The sequence below is a fragment of the Canis lupus genome, chromosome 4 (genome assembly GCF_011100685.1).
Source record: "Canis lupus familiaris isolate Mischka breed German Shepherd chromosome 4, alternate assembly UU_Cfam_GSD_1.0, whole genome shotgun sequence".
Classification (NCBI taxonomy): domain Eukaryota; kingdom Metazoa; phylum Chordata; class Mammalia; order Carnivora; family Canidae; genus Canis; species Canis lupus.
This window is the reverse complement of record NC_049225.1, coordinates 14,273,667-14,298,239: the sequence shown is the minus strand read 5'-3', so window position 1 is coordinate 14,298,239 and position 24,573 is coordinate 14,273,667. Positions and strand designations below refer to the sequence as shown.

General features: G+C 37.8%; 2 long non-coding RNA genes across 5 annotated transcripts in view; one reads left to right on the top strand and one right to left on the bottom strand.

Moving 5' to 3' along the window:
* Positions 1-24,573, bottom strand: part of LOC111095457 — a 113,633-nt gene that overhangs the window by 85,451 nt on the left and 3,609 nt on the right. The gene's annotated exons all lie outside the window — the stretch shown is intronic.
* The window catches only part of LOC100687708, a 35,470-nt gene continuing 19,490 nt past the window's right edge, over positions 8,594-24,573 (top strand). For all 3 annotated transcript variants that reach the window (XR_005357862.1, XR_005357860.1, XR_005357861.1), the window contains exon 1: positions 8,594-8,741. This is a non-coding gene — a long non-coding RNA (uncharacterized LOC100687708). The remainder of the gene's footprint in view (positions 8,742-24,573) is intronic.

The window sequence follows — 24,573 nt, the reverse complement described above, 5'->3', positions numbered from 1 at the left end:
AGCAACAACCTTTCACTACTTTGAATAATCTCTTCACTAGATGATTTTAAAAAAATGTAATAGTGACCAAAATCAGAAAAAAAAAAAGTATCTTATATTGGCCTTCTTCCACCAGAATGTTGCCTTGAGAACCTTAGCTTTTAATTTATTACTACATTTTTATTTCTTTTATATTAAAAATATTTTAAAGTATTTGACATATATGGCTGTTCTCTTAAGCTAATGATTCTATAATGTTTGAAGACTAAAGGGTAGCCCTTTAAAAAAATAGGAAATATCTCATCTTAACCAATATCTCATGCAACCAGACGAGATAATAACTTCATATTAGTTTATGAAAAACCAAGTATTGACTAAAAGGAAGACTACCATTTTGACTGCAGAATAAATTTTTTTGAGTACTTACTTTAACCTGTCACTTTTAAAAAGTTATTATAAAAGTTATTTATATAAATAAATGAATAAATAGTTATTCATACCCTCACTGAGCTTGTACCCTAAGTAATGATGTCTGAGATTCTTCTTTATGATTAGATTTGACTGCTAAATTCAGGTACTCTTATGTGGATACCATCTTGATTTATATTTTTTGACAGCAAAAAGTACAGAAGAAAAGATTGGTTTTCTATTTTCTCTGTTTAATTTTCCTCTATTTTTCCTTTTTATAAACCCTTTCTGAGATATTAGAATACTTTTTAAGGATCCCTTCTTATTTTTATATACAGTATTTTTAGTTTTAGTAGTGGTTGTCCTTCATATAATAATATGCATATGTGAGTTATCACCGTGTGATGTTATCAACATTTTACCTCTTTGAATGAAGTTTAAAGAATTTTACTTCTGTTAAGGTCCTTTTAGCAACCCCACTTTTTTTTTACTTTTCTTTATCTGTATTTTTTGAGTATAGGTGACACACAATGTTACATTTTCAGGTGTACAACTTACAAATTTGACAAATCTATACATTTTGCTATGTTTACCACAAGTGTAGCTACCATCTGTCGCCATACAACACTATTACAATATCACTGGCTGTATCCCTTAAGCCCTGCTTTTTATCCCATGACTTATTCATTCCATACCCAGAAGCCTGTACCTCCTACTCCCTCTTCACCCATTTTGCCCATCCCACCATCCCCTGCCCCTCTGACAAGCATTAGTTTGTTCTCTGTATTCATAGTTCTATTCTGTCATTTATTTCTTTATTCATTTTTTAGATTCCATTTATGAGTGGAATCATATGATATTTGTCTTTCTCAGACTTATTTCATTTAGCATAATGCCCTCCAGGTCCATCATGTCACAAATGGCACAATCTCCCTCCTCACCTCTTAAACAGAGTTTTCTTTAGTATTTACTCCACATACTTTAAGTACTACGTTACATGGTGTTATAATTTTTGCTTTAATCATCAAATATGATAAAAGAATCTCATGAGAAATAGGATTGTCTATTACAGTTACCCTCTTTGCCCATTTTGATGTTATTGCCTTCCGAAGTTCAAAGCCGCCTATTATTTCCTCTACAGTTAAGGAACTTCTTTTAGTTACTCTTTAACAGTAGATTTGCTAACCATAAATTGTCTTAGTTTTCCTTTTTCTGAGAATGTTTTTATTTACCCATCATCTTTGAAGGATATTTTCACCAGACTAGAGTTGGCAATTGACTTCTTTTCTTCCACTACTTGAAAAACGTGTCACTTCCTTCTGGCCTCTGTGGTTTTAGATGAGAAATGGGCTTTCACCTGATTTGGTGTTTTCCTCTAAGTAACGTGTCATTTCTGTCTGACTTCTTTGAGGATTTTTTCTTTGTCTTCAGTTTTCAGAGGTTTAATTACAGTGTACCTTGGCATGGATTTCTTTGGGTATTCTGAGGCTTGCTTGGCTTCTTGAATCTGCACATTTCTGTGGGTTATTTTGTCCTACAGGTCCCTGAGACTCTGTTTATTTTCAATCCATTTCCTCATTGTTCACATCAGGTAAACCGTATTTGTTTGTTCTCAAGTTCACGCTGTCATTCCCGTTCTACTACTAAGCACATGTAGTCAGTTGTCCAGTTTCACTTATCATATTTTTTCAGTTCTATAACTCTCATTTTTTTTAATAATTTGTTTCTTTGCTGAGATTTTGTTTTTTGTTTGTTTGTTTGTCTCAAGAGAATTTGTAATTGCTTATTGGAGCATTTTTATGATGGTTGTTTTATAATCCTTGTCAAATTGTCCCAACATTTGATTCATCTTGGTGCTGGCATCTATTGGTTGCTTTTCTAATTCATGTCATAATTTTCCTGGTTCTAGATATGATGAATAATATTTTATTGCAGCCTAGACATTTTGGACATTATATTAGGAGACTCTGGTTCCTATTTATTCATCTTTTTTGCAGGCTATGCTCCCATTAAAATGAACCTGAAGATCTTGATTGTTGTTTATGTTTAGCTTCTTGAAGGGCCTGGTGTACCTCATCATGGCAAAAGTGGGCCTGACATCACACTGCTTTGTTGCTGAGTGGTGTGACTGCAAACTTGGTTCCAAACTAAGCTCCTCTGATACCAGTGGAGTTCCAATTTTTCCTGCCATTACTGTTACCTCTTCTGCCTCTTTGATGCCAGATGAAGAGGGAGGTTCACCTCCATATTGTACCCCGCTGACACTAGGAGGGGGGACATATAGAAGAAATGGACTGTCACTTTCCCTGCCTTATACTACTTTACTCCACCTCCCCAGTGCTAAGTGGGTACAGAGGTTCAACTCTCCACTTAGTCTTGCTAACTCCAGGTCTGGGGTGAAAGCAGGGTGCTTATCAGCTCCAAATGGTACCCATTGTTTAGTGTCCTTGATGCCAGTCCAGGTGGGTGCTCAGCTTTCCAAGGACTCCCTCACTTCAGTGGGGATATTGCAGGACCAGCCACAGGGCATTGGGAAGCATATCAAAGATCAGCTCCCTTCTCAGGATCTTGTACATAAACGATGAGGGAATCCAAGTGATTTTGCCTGGGCAGGGCCTGGGGTAGAAGATCAAAATTCCATACCAGGGCTGAAACTGCATGGGTACAAGGTGTGATTCCCTCCCCCCCCCCATAATGTTTGACTACAGTGGAGCAGGTATTGCAAGAAGATTCTACCTGAGGTCCCACGTTTTCCCATCCTTTGGCTTGGGATGAATGGGCTATTGCTGAGGGTTTTATTTTTCTTTTATTTTTGGGCTGTTTTGTTCTGTGTTTTATTTTTATGTTTTGGTGTGTACCTGTTAAAGTCTTCTGCAATGCCCTCTCAGATCTCTGAAGATATGTGAGGCAATCAGGAGATCTAGGGAACTCACTGGCATGTTATTCTTCAGGTCTCAAGGTCTCTTACAGCCAGCCTTCCTTCCACCTTTCAGAGAATCCCTATGCTTATTGTGTTATGTTCAAAGTTGTTTAATTGTGATGGGGAGAGCCTGTGAGGAATGGGGCTATTCCACTCCACCGTGACAGAACCAGGACTCCCTATCATAGAAAGATTTGAAATGTATAAAATCACATCTTTTATTATTTTTTACTTCACATGTTGCACACAAATCTGGTCAGGGATTCATTTGGCTGCCCAACCCTCCTTGTCAAATCAGACCCTGGAAGATCAAGGGCAGACCAGGTTTAAGTGATCATTAATCTGTTAAAAGAAAGTGAGAGGAGAAACCTTTTCCCTGAGTAACTAAGGCAGAATTTTTTAATATGTCTTTAGATGATAAATGACAAGTGAGAATATTTGATCTAGGGACAAGTGTAATATTTCCTCTGGATTTATATCTACCATTTAGCACCACCAACTTCAGTTCATGAACACATCTAATGATAAATATCCCTTTTAGGTTAATTTTTCTATATCTAAAATAGTGCCCCAGTGGGAAGTGATGACCAATCCATTCCCCAATGGCTTCAGGTAGGGAAATTACTGAGTTCATCATCAATCTTACCCTTCAGTCCTCCAGGGAAGATTATCTTTGTAGAACATTGTAAAGCTAAATAAATTTTAAAAATTATCAAAGAGAGATTATAAATCTAAGCAGAAGTTCTCCAGACTGGGCACTCACTGGGGAATTAGGAAAAAAATAATACTAAAGGGTTTGCATTGCCCCAGATCAATTAAATAAGAATATCTTGAGTGGGGCCTAGGCATCAGTAGTTTTTAAAACTGTCCAGGTGATTCTAACGTGCAGCCAAGACTGAAAATAACTCATCCGGGCAGGTAGTGTTTTCCTTTGACAAGGGAATTTATCTGTTATAACAAATTACGTCTACCATGCCACATAAAAGCTCACACTGAATAGATGTTCTGGTGATATGAGATAGCCAACTCAAAAGCAGTTCCTTTAAGATTGCTCCTCCCAACTTTACTAAATGCTTGTTTTGCTACCAGAAAGTCTTTTCAAACCAGGACGAAGAATGGGCAATGCTCTAAAACTATTTTCTCCCAACAGACAAAGAATCAAATCCTATGATTCTGGAGAGATGGATACTCTAAAGTTGAGATCTCTCACACAGAAATTGTGTTCATAACCATCAAGTTCAGTCCATTGTATTTCTTAACTTTGGAACCCATGACATTCTGACTATGTATAACAGAAACTTTACCTTGCAAAAAGTACTTGCAAGTGAGCCCACCAGGTGTAAAGCATTGAAATTGTTGGATTGTGTATTGAGCATTCCCTGATCCCACTGCTCCTGATGGAGAGCTCACTTTCAACCTAGCAAATCAATCTCATTTTGCCCATGGAGAACATTTATAAGCAAGAGTTTGCATTTTTGAAACTTCAAGGATGGATACCTATACTGCTGAGTTGGTTGTACCTGGAAAATGTTGGGACTTTTACCCAGGGGAATGGTGTTGAATGAGGGGGATGACAGTAAGGATAACTAATTCCTCAATCTGGAAGAGTATAATGGAAGCTGGATACATGCCAGCTCTGTGTTTGTGAGATCTTACAAGGAGACATAATAAAAGTTTCTGGATGAGATGAGTATTGTTATTAGGGTAGAGGCATCAAAGGCTGGTTAAATTGCCCTTCAGAGAATGATACTTCACTGGGGCATTAAGTTATTCTCCCTTAGGGGCATTGACAAAGGATTGGAGAACACCAACCATAGTTTTTTCCTAAGAAAGGTAAGCCTGAGGACTGTGATAAAATGGATCTCTCCTCTTCAAGTTTTGATAGTCTGTTTCCTGACATGGCCTATCATGGATTCTGACAAATTTAGAGGGTTCCACAAATAATCTCATTTACAGAATTCTACCAGGATCTCTCTCTGTCCAGGTTCTCCTTAGTCTTAATACTGCTGACAACTGCAGCCATTGGCCCTGGTGCCCAGGTATTTTTGAGAATACCATTTTTCTCTTGATTTGGTTTAAGATTTGGGATTTTCTATTTCAAGAGGTTATTTATCTTGGCTTAAAAAACCGGTGGGAAGTCTCAATGGCACAATGTTAGACAACCTAGCTTCTAGAAACTTTACAAGTAAATTTAGCAATCAGCATCCACATACATAATCCATATGCTTAAACATAGTTGTGTGTGAAAATGCAAGCAGAAGATTCTGTGGAAGCTGTGCCATCCTTAGATTCCAGAGAAGGGCTAATAGTTCACTTAATGTTCTAGAGACAGAGTTGGTTCAGTTAAAAATTTATTTAGTAAATGCCAACTGCATCCTAATATATAGAGAAATGCATAAAATGTGGTCTCTGTCCTTTAGAAGCTTACAACTGATCATAATCTTTATATTCAGCCAAATCTGACCACAAAAAGAGCATCCAATTTCAGAAAGTGTTAGACAAATGTTTAACTTCAATAGTTCGCCAATGATTACATACATAACTCACTAAGATCCTTCATTCTAGCCTTAAATTTAGTCACTGCAGATTGACTCACTCATCTCTCATTGTACATACCTATTATTAAAGCTTTTCTATATGAACAGCCCTATAAACATTGAAATTGTATGAAGGATGGCTCATTAGACCAAGTGCATAGCTTTAGTTAGTGGCTCTTAAAGTCTTAGTAGGCTGCCAACTACATTTTCAATATTTATCAGCCACCTCTTACACATCTTTGTCCAAAAGAAGAAAGAGGCACATTCTCTAAATCTATGAGGAGCTACATCACACAAGCAGCATATAAAAGCTTGTGGCATGGTTGGTTGGTCTCCAAAAATATCAAATGAGAGTAAAATGAAGATAAAAGTTCATGATGGCTACACAGAATGCTTAAAATATTTGATTCATTTTCACTTAATGATAGTTGAAATTTTCTCTAAAATGAAGGTGATTGCCTCAATGTATTTTAGATGTTAAAGCTGAAATTGAAGAGAAAGAAATTCCACTTAAACTTCATACACAAATAACTAGTAAAGGATGTCAGCTGCATTACATTACTACTGCCCATATTGGCTAAGTAAATTATGTGCTCATTAGTTTATTGAGTTAATAAATGAGAGGCTTAAAAATGTACATGCTCTTACAAGTGAAATATTTTCACAGAGCCAAAGGAAGCTTGACTAATTTGAGTTAGATTTAAATCCTTTGTCTTCGGTAATGATTAATACCATGAGACAATAAAAGAGTAATCAGCTTCTAATTCTGACTTGGCCAGTTCTCTTGTTCCCCGAGAACATGGGAAATTCTCTTAGTCCATAGGTCTGTATCTCTTCATCTATAAAAGAACAAGACAAAACTGATTCTTTGGGCTACACCTCGTTCCATGATTCTGTGCCATTAGACAAAGATTCTAAGGGGTCTTATATTTATAACTTAATCTTATATATAATAAAATTGGTCAGGTATTATTAAAGCATAGTCTTATAAAATAAGGGTCATTTAAGGACTGAAATATATCCTAGGCTGAGAAAACTCTGGGGCCAAGACCCATGATATAGCTGCAATAATTAAATTGCTGAACTCTCAGAGGAGAATGGGGCTGATGATATATTATCACAAGATATGATAATGTAAATGAAAATGCTTTGTAAACTATTTGAGGCTGTATAAATGTCAGATATTAGGCATCATTATTTTCTCCACTGGGAGACCAACTTACAGAACTGGCCTCAACAAGGCCATGTAATAAGTCAGGGACATTTTGGAAGAAAATACATTTTTCATTCTGACATTCCTACCATCCTTTCATCTCACCAATATTTACGGAGCTGCTTCTACTTCTAAAGTGCCAGCAGGGAAATTAAAGGGGTGTCTAAGACTATTACTATCTTCAGCAAGTTTGCAATCTCGTAAATATGTATGAAACAACTGTTTCATCTGTTTGGGTTTTTTTCGAATGACTTTATGTGTAGATTATTTTCCTTAACTAGGTTTTAAGTTCATTGAAGCCCCAAAATAGACTTTTATTTCTTTTGACCTCCTTCATGATATTCAATGGACTATTGGGCATAATGATCCTAAAAAATTATTTTGATGGAAATATTAAAAATAATCTCTGTGACAGGGTGTAGACTCTCTGAAAGGCTAAACAAATGTAAATTATTACTACTATTTACTACTGTTATTTATAAATTGTCTCTAGTACAATGTCTAGGCAATTAGGATTCCATAGTTTTAGAAATGTGACTCAATAAGGACCTAAAATAATAATACAAAAATAAGCAACTTTTATGGAGGACTAATAATGTGCCAGACACTGTTACGTGCTTATAGTCATTGTCTTATTACTCCCCACAATCATTCTATTAAGTTGGAAATCACTATTATTCCCACACTATAGATGAACAGAGTAAGGTTTAGAGACAACTGAAGCCACATAGTAAGTAGAAGAACTAGAAAATGAATCCAGGTGGTGTAGTTGTCAACACCTGACAAAGGACACCATTACTGGCAGCCTAATATACCTGGTTTACCACATTAAAATTATCTAGAACTTTAGACCATTCTAGACCAGTATTTCTTTATGGAGGACAATTTTACCACCTAGGAAATATTTGACAATATCTGGAGATATTGTGGGTGTCTCACTTGCAGAGGTTCTACAAGGGTGTGACACTTGTGGGTGTCACAACTGCAGAGATTCTACAGAGGCCATAGACGCTGCTTAACATCCTGTACTGTCAAGACCCCCCACAACAAGGAATGATCCAGTCCAAAATGTCAATAGAGAAACTCTGATATAGATCTGTCTTTTCATGCCAGGACCTTTTGGTTGAAAATCAGTGATTTGGGGCAGCCTGATGGCTCAGTGGTTTAGCGCTGCCATCAGTCAGCCCAGGGCAATCCTGGAGACCCGGGATTGAGTCCCACGTTGGGCTCCCCGCATGGAGCCTGCTTCTCCCTCTGCCTGTGTCTCTGCCTCTCTCTCTCTCTCTATGTCTGTCATAAGTAAATAAATAAGTCTTAAAAAAAAATCTTTAAAAAAAATGAATATAAATGGCCTAAAACAGCCAGAACAAAAAAAAAATTTTTTAAAGAAGAAAATCAGTGATTTTGTTGTTTCTTAAATTGAAGTATTAACATACAACATTATATTAGTTTCAGGTGTACAACATATAATGATTCGATATTTGTATATGTTGTGAAATGATCACCACAATAGGTCTAGTTACCATAGTTACCATCCACAGTGACTTTCTTCTATTGGCTCAGGCAGTCATGAACAAACATGATCTGAAGGGCCAGCAGAGGAGCTCAGGTAAATGTAAGGATGCAGTTCGTGATACCAGAGTTTTTATGGATGGCAATACAGTGTGGGGTACCTTCCCTGAAGGTAAGAATGGAATTCTGCTTTGATATTTTTTTTTTGGTTGAATTTGTAATTTTTAAAGGTTTGGTTTATAGTTCATCTCCTACCCCCCAATAACCCCTGACACTTTTTGTTAATTTAAACAATGTTCTATAGCTGTTGTTGTTGTTGTTGTTTTTAATCTAGAATATCCTTGAAATCTTTCCTATATTTGAGACTCTTTCCATCTAACAGTTATATGGCTTTATCTATGAGTAGCTAAGATAAATAGCTATAGCAATTTCATGGTACTTAAAGTCACATTTCTTGATAATCTCTGGATTTTCAGGGACCATTAGAGATCCCTGTGTGAATCTTGGAATAATGAAAAGTACATTCTAGCAAATACTTTAGGTATTCTGCTATTGCTACATTGATTTAGAAATACATTTCTAAATCAATTTTTTTTCGCAATTTTAACTTGTAATAAAATGAGTCTTAACAAAAATGCCCTTTGCAATCTAAATGCTTGGGTTAGAACAGCAGGCCAAATTGAGAATTAATTAACATTTCGAAGTCATAGTGCTATATTGCTTAATCCTAAATTGTACTTCAAATAAGGATTGATTTCTACATCATGACAAAACAACTTTTCCCTCTTCCCATGCTTTTTTAGATGGGAAAATATGGATGGTGTAGATTTAGAGAGTAAGATCAAATAATACAACCATTAAATGTTTTTGATGAAGCCATAATAGTCTATTACAGAATCCGTGTTCTCTAAGTCATCTTTAAAACTTTGAGAAAATAATTATTACTAAATAAGGAAGACAGAAAACCAACCAGTACTGAACACATTAGTATAATTTATGTATTCATAAAACTGATAATAGACATTTATTTCTAAAAATCCTTAAAGCACAGGTAATAATGGAGCCAGTCAGCAATTTGCCACTTGCAATTAATCACTCTCTTCATATTCACAACATTCAATTTTTCTTGCTATTTGAGAGAGTAATGATTAATTGATAAAAGTTTAACAAGCGCACTAATAGCAGGTGCTCCTAATTGCAAAGTCTTCAGAATGATTCTCCCCAAACCTACTTTATGCTAATTTGTACAGCATTAGTCATAACACTTTACAATTTTACTTTTAAAACAACTTTCCTTTTAGTCACCCTAATTTAATTAAGAATTTTAACTAGTTACATGTATCAAGAACACCAATGAATTTTAAATTTGTGAGTTTGATTACCATAAGAGATTAACAAGAAAACTCATAAAAATGCACGGCTGCCAATTAGAAGCATCAACACTGTGTAAATTAGAATTTGTTAATTGGTTTAGCAAATGTAAATTCCATTTTTTGGAATTTTATGAACTGAAAAATTGATTATATTTTTGTGAGCCTCCAGAAATATCTTATTAGTGATGATATTTGTTTCAGTAGTTCCTGAGATTATACTTGTATCTTAGTCACAAATATTTCTATTTCATTTATTTCACAAATATCTGATTATAGCATTCATTTTTCATCCACACATATTTGCTCCTCACCATCCACACTATTAAATGAATACTTAAGTACACATTTTTCTTTCATCTGTCTTTCCTCTCAGCAAGACAGTTAAAATATGCATTCTAGGTAAGGTTTGTTATTTTGTACTTTCAATATTAAAGCATATGTAATTAATTTAGTTTCCTTAAACACTATGTGTTTATGACAAAACCTACAGATGCTTTCACAAAGATGAATACTGAAACAGCATTCCAGGTATGCAGATTAATACTGTTTGCCTCTAGGAAATAGACCCAGCAATCTTATATTTTATAATTATGAGAGGAGCAAAAGCTATATTTCAGTATGCATTGTGGAATGGGGAGGTCTCTTAGGAATGTAAGATCAAAATCGATTCACAGCAAAAATCTATTCTAGCTTCAAAGTTGCTCCCATGCTGAGTAACAGTCAAGAAACTGAGGGCAGAATTTAGGACAGGCCTAACCTACCCTTATGGCTGAGTCTACATACTATAATCGAGAAGCCGGGGGCGGGGGGGGGGTGGGAGATGGGGCACTGACTGGATTAGATTGTTCTGTGAATCGAGTACTCTGTTTTCCAGATAATGTGACTCATTTGATAGTGGCTGACACACACACACACTCTCTCTCTCTGCCTCCTAACTTCTCTGGCCCCTCCCAGAACTGTTTTTGGAAATCACAATGCCTGATAATCTCTCCTAAAGGCCCCAAATTGAGCAGATAATTATTTGGCCGTTCAAAACCTCTTGCATTAATGCATTACCCTAAATTAGTGTAATTAGATTACTCTACCCATGATTAGCTCCCAAAGGGATATAGCACAGGATAAGACCACAAGGTAGAGGGACCATGAACTTAGTGCTTTCCCCTTTGATCAATGGGGGTAGGAAGGGACTCGACATTTCCAGAGAACATGCTTCATGTTTATAGTTCCATATCTTCTCATCTTCAGGCAGGAACTGAGACCCTGGTGACTAGACATGGGAACCAGGTAGCAGCAAGAAAGCATCTGGCCTTGGAGGGCTGCTGCAGGACTCTGGGTTGCTAGGAATTAGCCGGGTCATAAGGAGGCAGAGCAGCCCTTGACAACCAAAAAACAGAGGAGCTTTGTTTTTTCACCCTGATCCCTTCCTCGTTGTTACATCCTATGTTATACTAGTTTAAAAGAAAAAACCTTGGAGGAGTCCAAGATGGTGGAGGAGTAGGAGACCTTAGTTTCTTCTGGTCCCAGGAATTCAGCTGGATAGCTATTAAATCATTCTGAACACCTGCGAACTCAACTGGAGATCTAAGAGAATAGCTACAACTCTACAAATAGAAAAGTGACTCCTTTCTGCAAGGCAGTAGTGCAGAGAAGGGAACCCCAGGTGGTGTAGGGGAAGAGAAACTGCAGGGGGAGGCAGCCTCCAGCAGCCGGCCACCCTACCAGAGAGTATCAGTACTCTCTACTGATAGAGCAGTGGAGCACAAAATCAGAACTTGTAGAAGACTGCTCCGGTGAGGGACGACCCTGCCCGAAAGGTGCTCAGGCAGCAAAGCCAGGGTGGAATCTTAGGTGGGAGAGTGTGGTCTCAGGAACCCCGGGGTCACAGGGGGACGGAGGGGGCCTGAGTGCAGCAGAGTTCCCACGCATGGGAGCAGGGAAGCTGGATGCAATCAGTGAGCCCAGGGAAGGTGTCTCAGCCCGGGGTTGCCCCAAACCTTGAAGCATGGCACAGTCTCCCCAAGCAGAGGCCAAGCAAGTGGAAGAACTGGTGAGACACCCCCGCTTTCTCCCGAGGGAGGAGCAGCACAGGTGTGGGCAGCAGGAGTCAGCAGGGTTTGGAGATCCCGAATGGGGTCAGGCGCCTGAGACAGAAATGCTGGGCCACAGGTTGGGGGAGGACCGAGTGGGGATAGAGACCAGGGAGACAGGAGGGACTGACTTTTCCCTGAGGGTGCACTGAGGAGTGGGGCTCCAAGCTTTCTGCTCAGGGGCTGGAGATGGGAGCCATTATCACTCTCAGCCTCTAAAATGGCTCAGACAGCCTTCAGGGAACAAAAGCCACACAGAGCAATCCAGAGCAGATTACTGAGCCTGGCCGCTGGCTAGGGTGGTGCAGTTCCACCAGGGCCAAGACACTCGAGAATCCAAGCAATAGGCCCCTCGCCCAGAAGATCTATGAGAACATCCAGCAAGACCAAGTTTACCAGTCACCGAGAACTGCAAAACTCCAGTGCTAGGGGAATATAGCATGTAGAATTCATGGGGTTTCCCCTCGTGGTTCTTTAGTCTTTCAATTTTAATTTTTCTCTCTTTCTTTTTTCAACCAATTTCTTGTTTTATCCATTTATTTATTTATTTTTAATCAACTTGTTTAAAAAGCATTTTTAATTTTCATTTTTAGTTACATTCTATTCTTTCATTGTATTTAATGTTATTTTTGTGTATATATATGTATATGTATATATGTGTGTGTATATATATATGTTTTTCATTCTTTACAATTTTGGGATGCAGTTTCTTATTTTCTTTCTATTATTTTGTTATATTCTTTTCTGTTATTTTTTTTTGTATATATATATATATATATATATTTAATTCTTTACAATTTTGGGATGCAGTTTCTTCTAATAGACCAAAATACAGCTAATATCTAATGTATGGTTCTGTTCTCTTCACCCGTCTGATCATATTCACTTCTTTTTTTTTTTCTTCCTCTTTTTTTCTGTTTGTTAAAGTCTTTTTAAAATTTTCACCTTTACAATTACATTTTATCCTTTCAATCTGTTTAATTTCAATTTTGTATATGTATATTTTTCTTTCTTTACAGTTTTTGAGATGTAGTTTTTTTTCTAACAAACTGACCAAACTACACTCAGAATATAGTGTATCAGGAGACCTGGGTGGCTCTTTGGTTGAGCATCTGCCTTTGGCTCAGAGCATGATCTTGGAGTTCCAGGATCGAGTCCCACATGGGGCTCCCTGTACGGAGCCTGCTTCTCCCTCTGCCTATGTCTCTGCCTCTCTCTCTCTGTGTCTCTCATAAATAAATAAATAAATAAATAAATAAATAAATAAATAATCTTTTAAAAAAATAGATGCAGAAAAAGCATTTGACAATGTATGGCATCCTTTGTTTGATCAAAACTCTTCACAGTGTAGGGATAAAGGGAACATAACTCATTATTATAAAAGCCGTATATAAAAAGCCTACAGCAAGTATCATTCTCAATGGGAAAAAACTGAGAGCTCTTCCTCTAAGGTCAGGAACACAGCAGGGATGTCCACTATTACCACCATTGCTCAACATCGTACTAGAAGTCCTAGCTTCAGTAATAAGACAACAAAAAGAAATAAAAGGCATCCGAATCAGTAAAGAAGTCAAACTCTCACTCTTTGCAGATGACATGATACTCTATGTGAAAAACCCAAAATACTCCACACTAACATTGCCTGAAAACACAGAGGAATTCAGTAAAATGGCAAGATATAAAATCAATGCACAGAAATCAGTTGCATTTCTATACACTAATAATGAGACAGAAGAAAGAGACATTACAGTCAATCCCATTTACAATTGTACCCCAAACCATGAGATATCTAGGAATAAACCTAACCAGAGAGGCAAAGGATCAGTACTCAGAAAACTGTAGAACACTCATGAAAGAAATTGAGGAAGACACAAAGAAATGGAAAAATGTTCCATGCTCATTGTTTGGAAGAACAAATATTAGTAAAATGCCTATGCTACCTAGAGAAATCTATACATTCAATGAAAGGCCTATCAAAATACCATCAATTTATTTCACAGAGTTGGAACAAATAACCCTAAGATTTGTATGGAACCAGAAAAGACCCCAAACAGCCAAAGGAATGTTGAAAAAGAAAACCAAACCTAGTGGCACCACAATGCCAGATTTCAAGCTGTATTACAAAGCTGTAATCATCAAGACAGTGTTGTACTGGCACAAACAACATACACATAATGTCAATGGAACAAAATAGAGAACTGAGAAATGGACCCTCAACTCCATGGTCAACTAATCTTCAACAAAGCAGGAAAGACTATCCAGTGGAAAAAAAGACAGTCGCTTAAACAAATGGTGTTGGGAAAATTAGCCACATGCAGAAGAATGAAACAGGACCACTTCCTCACACCATACACAACAATGGACTCAAAATAGATGAAAGACCTAAATGCAAGATAGGAATCCATCAGAATCCTAGAGGAGAAACAGGCAGCGACCTCTGTGATCTTGACCACAGCAACTTACTAGACATGTCTCCAAAAGTAATGGAAACAAAAGCAAAAATGAACTATTGGGACTTCATCAAGATAAAAAGCTTTTGCACAGCAAAGGAAGCAGTAAACAAAACCAAAAGACAACCAACAGAATGGGAGAAGATATTTGCAAATGACATATCCAATAAATGACTAGTATCCAAAATCTATAAAGAAGTTATCAAACTCAACACCCAAATAACAAATAATCAAGAAATGGAAAGAAGACATAAACAGAAATTTCTCTAAAGAAGACATACAAATAGCTAATGGACACATGAAAAAAATACTATCACTTGGCACCAGGGAAATACAAATCAAAACCACAGTGAGATACCAACTCATACAAGTCATTTGGCTAAAATTAATAAGTCAGGAAATGATAGATTTGTGAGAGGATGCAGAGAATGGGGAACCCTTGTACACTGTTGGTGGGAATACAACCTGGTGCAGCCACTCTGGAAAACAGTATAGAGGTTTCTCAAAAAGTTGAAAACAGAGCTACCCTACAAGCCAACAATTGCACCACTGCATATTTACTGCAAAGATACAGGTGTAGTGATCTGAACGGGCACCTGCACCCCAATGTTTATAGCAGCAATGTCCACAATAGCCAAACTATGGAAATAGACCAGAAGTCCATCAACAGATGAATGGATAAAGAAGATGTGGTGTGTATATATATATATATATACACACACACACATACATATATATATATATAGATGTGATATATGGACCCATAACCATCCTTTGGCTGTTTGCTTTGGCCTGGCCCTGTCCCTGCACCCACCTTGTTCCCTGGTGTGGGGGCCCTGCCCCATGACCCATAAGTCAGAGTAGCTTCCCATCAGGACAAAAGGTGGGAGTGGGGTGTTAGGGAAAGGTGAAGAAAATGGGAACCCCTCCCCTCTCCACTTAATAAAATTTTTATTTTTCTACTGAAAAAAAAAAAAAAATCCCTGTACCCAGGCTTGTGGCTCCCGGCCCGGCCTGTCCACCCCGGTGCGGCCAGGACGCGCTTGACCAGTCGGCCCTTGTGATTTCTCCGTCCACGTCCCTCGGGAGGCTCAGAGAAGATCCCTGGGCTGGCGACAAGGTCCTCGCCAGGAAACGGGTCACACCCACACTTGAAAGCTTTGGCCGCATCTAAACACTGCAAACTGCTAGAATTTGTTATAAAACATGAAACACTTCCATGTGAAACAAAAACCCTCCTTGATTTAAGAGGCAAACGAGGAAAACGTGTGTCCCACTCCCTGCTTGTCGGGATTATATATATATATATATATATACATGTTACTCAGCCATCAAAAAAAAAAAATGAAATAAGTCGCGGACGGCCGGGGTGGCTCAGTGGTTTGGCGCCTGCCTTTGGCCCAGGGCGTGATACTGGAGACCCGGGATCGAATCCCACGTCGGGCTCCCGGTGCATGGAGCCTGCTTCTCCCTCTGCCTGTGTCTCTGCCTCTCTCTCTCTGTGTCTCTCATGAATAAATAAATAAAATCTTAAAAAAAAAATGAAATAGCCATTTGCAATGACATGGATGGAACTAAAGGATATTATGCTAAGCAAAATAAGTCAGTTAGAGAAAGACAATTATCATATGATCTCATTCATATGTGGAATTTAAGAAGGATCATAGGGGAAGAGAGGAAAAAATAAAACAAGACAAAATCAGAGAGGGAGGCAAACCATAAGAGACTTTTTAAAAAAAATATTTATTCATTAGAGACACAGAGATAGATAAATAGATGATAGATAGATAGAGAGAGAGAGAGAGAGAGAGAGAGAGGCAGAGGGAGAAGCAGGCTCCATGCAGGGAGCCCGATGTGGGACTTGATCCTGGGACTCCAAGATCAACCCTGGGTCCAAGGCAGGTATCAAAGCGCTGAGCCACCCAGGGATCCCAAGAGACTCTTAATCATAGGAAACAACCTGAGGGTCACTGGAGAGGACAGGGTAGGGGATGGGGTAACTGGGCATTGGGCATTAAGGAAGGCATTTGATGTCATGAGCACTGGGTATTATATAAGACTGATAAATCACTGACTTCTACCTCTGAAATGAATAATACATTATTTAATTAATTGAATTTAAGTTAAAAAACGTGTATTTAAAAATGAGCATATATACAAAACATATGTACATATATATTAAACTTTCATTCTTGGGAAACACCAGAACTGGTTTATCATGGCAGTGGTAGACATTTTTGATTAATGTGTGGATATCCACCTAGAAAAACATCTCTAAATTTGTGCTTTATCTTATTTCCCATTTTCTTGATTCTTGTATCAAAAATGTATAAAATATACTTGTTAAATAAATAGATAATAAAAAATATTTTAAAGAAAAGGAAAAGTGGGACACCTGAGTGGCTCAGTGGTTGAGCATCTGCCTTTGGCTCAGGGCGTGATCCTGGAATTCCGGGATCGAGTCCCACATAAGGCTCCCTGCATGGAACCCGCTTCTCCCTTTGCCTATGTCTTTGCCTCTCCCTGTGTCTCTCATGAATAAATAAATAAAATCTTAAAAAAAAAATGAAAAGAAAAAATTGCAAACAAGCTCAATTTCCAAAAACCAAAGATCTTTAGTAAATTTAGGTGTTGGTGGCACATTATGCAGCCATTAAAATAATAATGAAGATATATGGAGGAAATGACATGGAAACATGTTCATAATTTATTGGCAGGGCTTTCTTCTTTCAAAGTAATGTCTATACCCAATGTGAGGCTCAAACACAAGTTCACATTTTATTATTTCACTAGTTCATTGAATATGTTATATACATATTATGTGTCAGGTTCTAAGTGCTTCAGTAGTAAATGAGATAGATCTGTTCTCCCGAAGCTTGCATTTTAGTAAGAGATTCAAAAAATCAAAGAGTAACTAGACAAATATATAATGTAGTTTCGAGAGTCATATTTGCTATGAAGAAATATAAAGAAAGGGAAGGAAGGGTGGGTGAAAATGACATCTGACTAGATACAGGGATAAGTTATGGAGCTAAGAATATTCCCAGAGGGGAAAATTAGTGTAAAATCTCTTATTTGGGAATGAGAAGGCCAGACTTATGGTAGAAAAGACCAAGGCTAAAAGGAAAGCAAAATAAGAGGTAGGACAGCATAGAGAGAAATGCAGAAAGGTCTGTAGTGATCGCTGCAAATTAGAGATGCTCTAGCGCCCTCACTGAGCTCTCCTTCCAGAGGATGATTCCACAAAGGAAGCATCATCTGCTGTGAACTGGAGTTGATTCTGGGTGTGGAAGGGCATCCCAGAATGGTGTGCTTTACACATGATAATACCCAGGGTGTCAGACATATTGTCTCACATCCAGTGGAGAGCATATAAGTATGCTGGCACTGTAATTATGTTTACTTAAAAATAATACATTCTGTGAGCCAGTCAGTCACTTCTGTAGGTTCTATGTCACCTTTGAGGCTTGGAGGTTTTTTGTTGGTTTTTTTGTTTGTTTGTTTGTTTTTTTAAGATTTTTTTATTCTTTTGAGAAGGGGGCAGAGGTAGAGGGGCAGAAGAAGAGGGAGAGAGAATCTCCAACAGACTATCCGCTAAGCACAGAGCTCGATCTCACAACCCTGAGATCTAAAAAACAAAAACAAAAACAAAAACAAAAACAAAAAATTCCCAAGATATTGACCTGAGCCAAAATCAAGAGTCAGATGTTCAACTAAATGAGGCACCCAGGCACCCCTGAGGTTTTTAGCCTCCATTTTAAACCCAGTTAGTAAGCATTACTGGACTGGCTAAGTTGGAGAAATAGGGAAAACATGCATTGCTTTTACAGGAAATTCCCTAAGGGGGAGACTTTCTCTGGGGGCACTTCAGTGTTCCAATTCATCACTCTTTTCCCTCTTTTCTAGGGGTACCCCAGGACAGTTTGTCCAGTAACAGAAGCCCTCTGTAGATTTCACCACTTTGAACCTTGTCTCATAATGTGGTACTGGTAACCTTTATGGTCTACCCCTGGTCAATACAGGGATTCTAATCTTTGACTCTCCAGTTGCAATATTTTGGGGAAATCCCCAGAAAAACCATTCCACTTGAAGTCACAATTTCTTAGGCTACTAATAAGGAGAATAATATTTATCTTTCCCATAGGGTGGTGGGATGGTTGATTAATAAATCCTTAAAGGGTGTTTTGAAGATTACAAGTGTCAGCTATTATTGTGATTATTATTAGCTGAACCTACAATCCAGAATTAGAATGAGCATCAGGTTACAGCTGACTCTTTCATCTTCTGTACATATGTCCTATCCACTGGAGGAATTAAATTTAAGCCCAGCATAATTAATTGTTTATGAAGCATGTTGTGAGTCTCAACTGTTCAAGTGCCAAGTGCAGTTACGAGAAACATCATGGCTTTGGTTTGAATCTTGTAGTGATATTACATTCTGATGGGCTTCATTTACATTACAGATCAAGTAGTCAGGGTCTCATTTCTATATTCTGTGCAGTACCCGGTAGCCTGCTGGCATGTCACAACCATCCAATAAAAGCAGTAATAAAGCTGTAATCTCCTTCCCTTTACTCTTGATTTGCCTCCATATTAAAAAAGAAAGTAGACTAGACAGGAAGAAAGACGCTGTCTTATTTTTGGCAAAAAAATAATTCAAAATCATTGCTAATGAGACTATGGAATCTTCTTTTGCCTGCTTACCAATAAGGAAAATAAAAACTATTTACTCTGAAGTCTGGTTGTATCACTCTTAAATCATTTCTAGTCCACTAAGTGCTTTGAATAATGGAGGAGTTAGAAGGGCCCCTGATTTAATTTTGTCTCCTGTGTTTCTTTAGTATCTTTGAGCTCTCTTGCATTTAGGGGAATAGCACAGAAGAGAGAGTTAAGGATGATTTTTTTTTTCAAAAGAAAGCTATTAAAAGCTTTTACAAGGGACTTGAGCTTTAATAAAACCTCTCTGTATGCAGGAAGGCCAAATCTCCAGGGATTTGGAAAGAGGCAACCTCAAAGTTAAACATTTGAAGAGCAAACTAAATTCATGACTTCAACATCACTTCCTTTCTTCTCTCTCCCTTATCCTCCTTATAATAGATCCAACATTGGTTCAGCACATTCTTTCACCCCAAATCTCCAATAGATCACAGTATCAAATTCTAAGAGCACATGTTTGCCTGACATTTTAGTTTATAAAATGTTATATTACATATGTGTTAGTTTTCTATTGCTGCCATAATAAATGACCATAAATGTAGTGACTCAAAACAGCAGCTATTTAATGTTTCACAGTTCTGTAGGTCAAAAGTACAGGCTCAGGTTAGACTAGCTGGTTCTCTGCTGTGGGTTTCACAAGGCTGAAGTCAAGGTACCTGTGGGGCTATCGTCCTTTCTAAAGGCTCTGGCGATGTATTCTCTTCCAAGCCCATTCACATTGTTGGCAAAATTAAATTCCATGTGTTACAGGACTGTAGCCCTGTTTCTTTGTGGCTGTTGGCCAGGGGTTATTCTCGATTTTTACAAGCTGCCCACATTCCTTCACTAATGGCCCTTTTTCTCCATCTGCAAAGCCAGCAATGGCGGATCAAGCACTCTTCAAGCTTTGAACCTTTCTGGCTTCCCCTCTGCCTTACTCTCTGCTTTTCAGTTAAGAAAATTCTCTTGTAAGGGCTCATGTGGTTAGACTAGGCCTAGCTGAATAATCCAAAATCTCACCATACCAAGGTCTAAAACTCTCAATATATCTGCAAAGTCTCTTTTGCCTTGTAATATAACGTATTTGAAGGTTCTAGGGATTAAGGCATGAACATCGTTGGGGGAGGTTATTTTTCTGCCTATTATTCTATGGCATTATCATACTAGACAAGGAAGACACTATTATAGATGAAGACTTGCAAGATCTCAGTAGCATATGTGATTTAACCCAGGTCACAGAACAAATAAGTGGCAGAGTTCAATGGTAATAACTGAAATCTTTTTGTTACTTGTTATTTTTGTTCTTTGATTTTAACAAACATTTAAAGGGTTCTTATTAAGTGTGAGGTTCTGTACTAAGCTGGAATGCAAGAATGAAAGATGGAATTTCTGCATTCAAGGGGTTCACAATTTTGTAGGCTAACCTGACAAATATGCAAGCAATTTTAATATGGTTTGTGAAGGCTTGACAAAGATTCCAGAAGGAATATAATCTCAGGGAGGGAACGAGTGGGCATTAGGAAAGACTTCCCAAATGAGGTGATCTTTAAAAGGCTTTTTAAGAACAAGTAGGAGATTATCAGTTAGATATTCAGGATGTAGTGAGAACATGTGCAAAGGCTTGGTGGCACAGAAAGCTAGGGTTCCTTCAAGAACCAGAAGATGGGATAAAATGTAGTGGTGGAGAAGAATGGACAGGGAAGCCATAAGACTGGATAGAGATATAATGTGAAAAAACTTTTTTTAACATATCCACCTTCCAGGCAGCCCCAGTGGCCCAGCGGTTTAGTGCCACCTTCAGCCCAGGGCCTGATCCTGGAGACCCAGGATGGAGTCCTACGTCCGGCTCCCTGCATGGAGCCTGCTTCTCCCTCTGCCTGTGTCTCTGCCTCTCTCTCTCTCTCTCTCTCTCTCTCTCTCTCTCTCTCTCTCTCTCTCTGTTTCTGTGTGTGTGTGTCTGTCATGAATAAATAAATAAAATCTTAAAAAATTAAAAAAATTAAAAAACCATATCCACCTTCCTGTACTGGTTAAGATCAGTTGCCCCATTTGAGTCAGATTTGACATAACCAGTGAACATTCTAGAAAAGTATAGAATGAGGAGATTCAGTTAAATGAAGGCTGAGATGATGAATAACAATGACTATCCTATTCAAGGCACTTGCTAGATATTTTAAGGGTCACAAAAATATAAAGTATATACTTTGGCCTTACAGATTCTTTCATCTCATGTCAGAACTCTTTTAGCTGCAAGAAGTAGAAAGCCAATTCAAGCTAACTTTGTCCAATGAAGCAGAATCTATCGATTCATATTTCTGAAAATCATGAGGATCTATGGCTTCAAGCAGAGCTAGATCCAGGGGCTCAAACAATGTCATTGAGGGTCTCTTCATCCCTGACTTCTGACCTCTTCTTTTAGAATCATTTCAGAGAGCTCTCCTTCGTGTTGTACCAAAACTGCCCAGCAATAATTTTAGGTTTACGTTGACTTTATAGCTAACAATCCTAGCGAAAAGAGCATTTCCTTTCTCCCAGCATTCAGGTGTTTCTGAAAAAGGATTCTGATTGGTTTGGTTTACCCACACCAACCCATGGACCAATCACTATGTTCACAGAGAAGGAGTACTTGAAATAGCTTGCCTGAGTTGTACATCCAACTCTGTAGTAGGAAAAGTGGAGCCAACCTCATGTGTTGGAAATGGGGTATTTTTTAAAGTAGAGTAATGATAGATATTCTGAAATAAAGAATGAGAGGTGAATATACCAGGTCTCCACTACACCAGTACATACAAATCACCTATGGGTTTGGTTAAAATACAGATTGTGATTCAAGAATGCTAGGGTGAGATCTAAAATTCTGCATTTTTAACAAGCTCCCAGGTGATGCTAATGCTACTCGTCCATGGACCAGGTTTGTTGCAGCAAGGCACTGGACTATCTATTGAAGGAACCAAGCAGAGTATGTGGAAAGATAACCATAACGCAATCGGAATTGTCTGAATGGATTCATGAGTGTTCATGATGTTTACCTCAAGGGAGAGACACTGGAATTTATCTCATTTTTTATCTCATTCCCTCATGTGTTGTTAGGATTTTTTTTTTAAACATTGGACATCTCTTAATTTGATAATAAAGAAAAAAATCACCATATGGGCAGATACAAAACAAGGAAATATGGTAGAGGTGACTGCAGAAATGTGGGCTGGTGCTCTTAGAGCCCAGAGGAGGCAACTCCTAACTCTAGAGGAGGAGATGGAGGGTTTTGCAGGTTGGGTAGGAGGGCGCTCAATAGAAATGAGCAGAGAGATTTATTCCAGGAAGAAGGACTCCTTGGGTAGTTGCAGGTATCAGGGATGAAGAGTTTGCATAATAAAAAAAATGCAAATGTTAATTTGACATAATGACACAAGAGATAGGAAAAGTGAGAGTGTCAAACAAATTGTAAAGGCAATAGGTATATAGGAATTCAAAGACGAGAGAATTTCCTTAAGTGAGGTCAGTAGTTCTCCAACTCTGGTCTGTAGTTTGACCTGGAACTTTTTCAAGGGGTCTTTGAGGTCAAAACTGTTTTAGTAATAATGACCAAGATGTCATTTGGCTTTTTTTTTTTTCCTGTGTCCACATGTAGTGATGGTGCAAAAGCAATGATCAGCTGGCACCTAGCATGCATCAAGGCATGGGCATCAAACTGTACAGTGGTCATAGTGGTTATATTCATCATGACCAGCCCTCATAGGAAAAAAAAGGAAAAGAAAATCCCAGTTTTACTTAAGAATGCTCTTGATTAAGCGGTAGAAATTACTAATTTTATTAAAGCCCAACTCTGGATTTTGTTAAATCTTTTTAATATTCTATGTGGTTAAATGGGGATTATGTATAAAACATTTCTGCTGCATCTCAAAGCATAATGATCGTCAGGAAGGAAACCACTTGTATGATTGAGTTATAAGCCACACTGACAAACTACTGTTATTCTGACCTGAGTATTTGAACATTTTCTTAAAAATAAACAAGTGAAAAAATAAAAAATAAAAAAAATAAAAAAAAAAAATAAACAAGTGAGCCTCCTACTTCCAGGAACACAAATGACAGCATTCATTCTCAATGATAAAATTTGAAGTCTCCAGGAAAAATGAGAACTTAAGAAAATGTTTATCTGTTACCGTGAGCTTCATAGTATTTCAATTCTGAAAGGTAAGATTGATGGCATATTAATAAATGTGACTTTTGACACCTCTGTGTCATCATTTGGATTGTTTACATAATTCAGTGAGTCAGATTTTCCACATGACCCAGGCACAATGTCACAAAATTACACATGGGTAAGAAAATCCAATGAAAGTGCAAGACTTAGGGTGCCTGGGTAGCTCAGTCTGTTAAGCATCTCCCTTCGGCTCAGGTCAAAATCCTGGGGTCTGGGAATGGAGCCCTACTTTGGGCTCCCTGCTCAGTGGGGAGTCTGCTTCTCCCTCTGCTTCTCCTCCTTGCCCATGCTCTCTCAAACAAATAAATTTTTAAAAAATTTAAAACCTTAAGAAAAAAGAAAGTACAAGACAGCCCTATAGATATAACTCCAGTCTGTGCAAAAAGCTCATGGATATGGTTTCAGATTCCAGATTCCAACTATCCTTTAAGAAACTACCACCTTTCAGGTTTGAGCAGAGTATCAAAAAAGAATATACAAAATTATTTAGAAAGGCTGTTCAAATACTCTTTCTTTCCAAAATACATATCTGTGAGGGCCAGATTATCTTCATACACTTCAGCCAAGAACTATATTGCAGCAGATAAATGCAGTAGGTGATAGGAAGACTTTGCCATGTTCTCTGAAATCAGACATTAGAAGGATCTGCAAACAGTGCCACTCTTGCCCCTAATGGTTTTGCTTATTTATTTTTGACTTTGGCAAATACAGTTTTTTTTTCATCAAAAGAAGTCATTTATTTTAGCATCCATTTGATTTAATGGTATTTTTAATGGCATTAAAATTGAAATTTAATTTTCTTTCTTTTTAAGTGTTCTAATTCTGTAAATATTTGTGGATATAATCCACATAAACAAAAGATCTTTGAGGTTTTTTAATAGTTTCTCAGAATATGAAGTGGTTCTGAGACCAGAAAGTTTGAGAAGTACCAGGCAAGGCTTATCAGAAACACTAGAGTTGCTAGTTTTTTTACTGCCAATGAATTATGAGTATATTATAATACAGCAAACACATGGGTTCTTCCTCTTAGAATAAGCTTCTGTTATTTGGCTGAACATAGATAAGCTTTTGAGTATGATATCTGGACTAGAACCTATGCCTTTAGAATCTTACAAAAACTGAAACAACTCACCACCCCCAGCAAATACCTAAAAGTATAAATATCGCTGGTCTTTATTTCAATGCCCCTGAATAG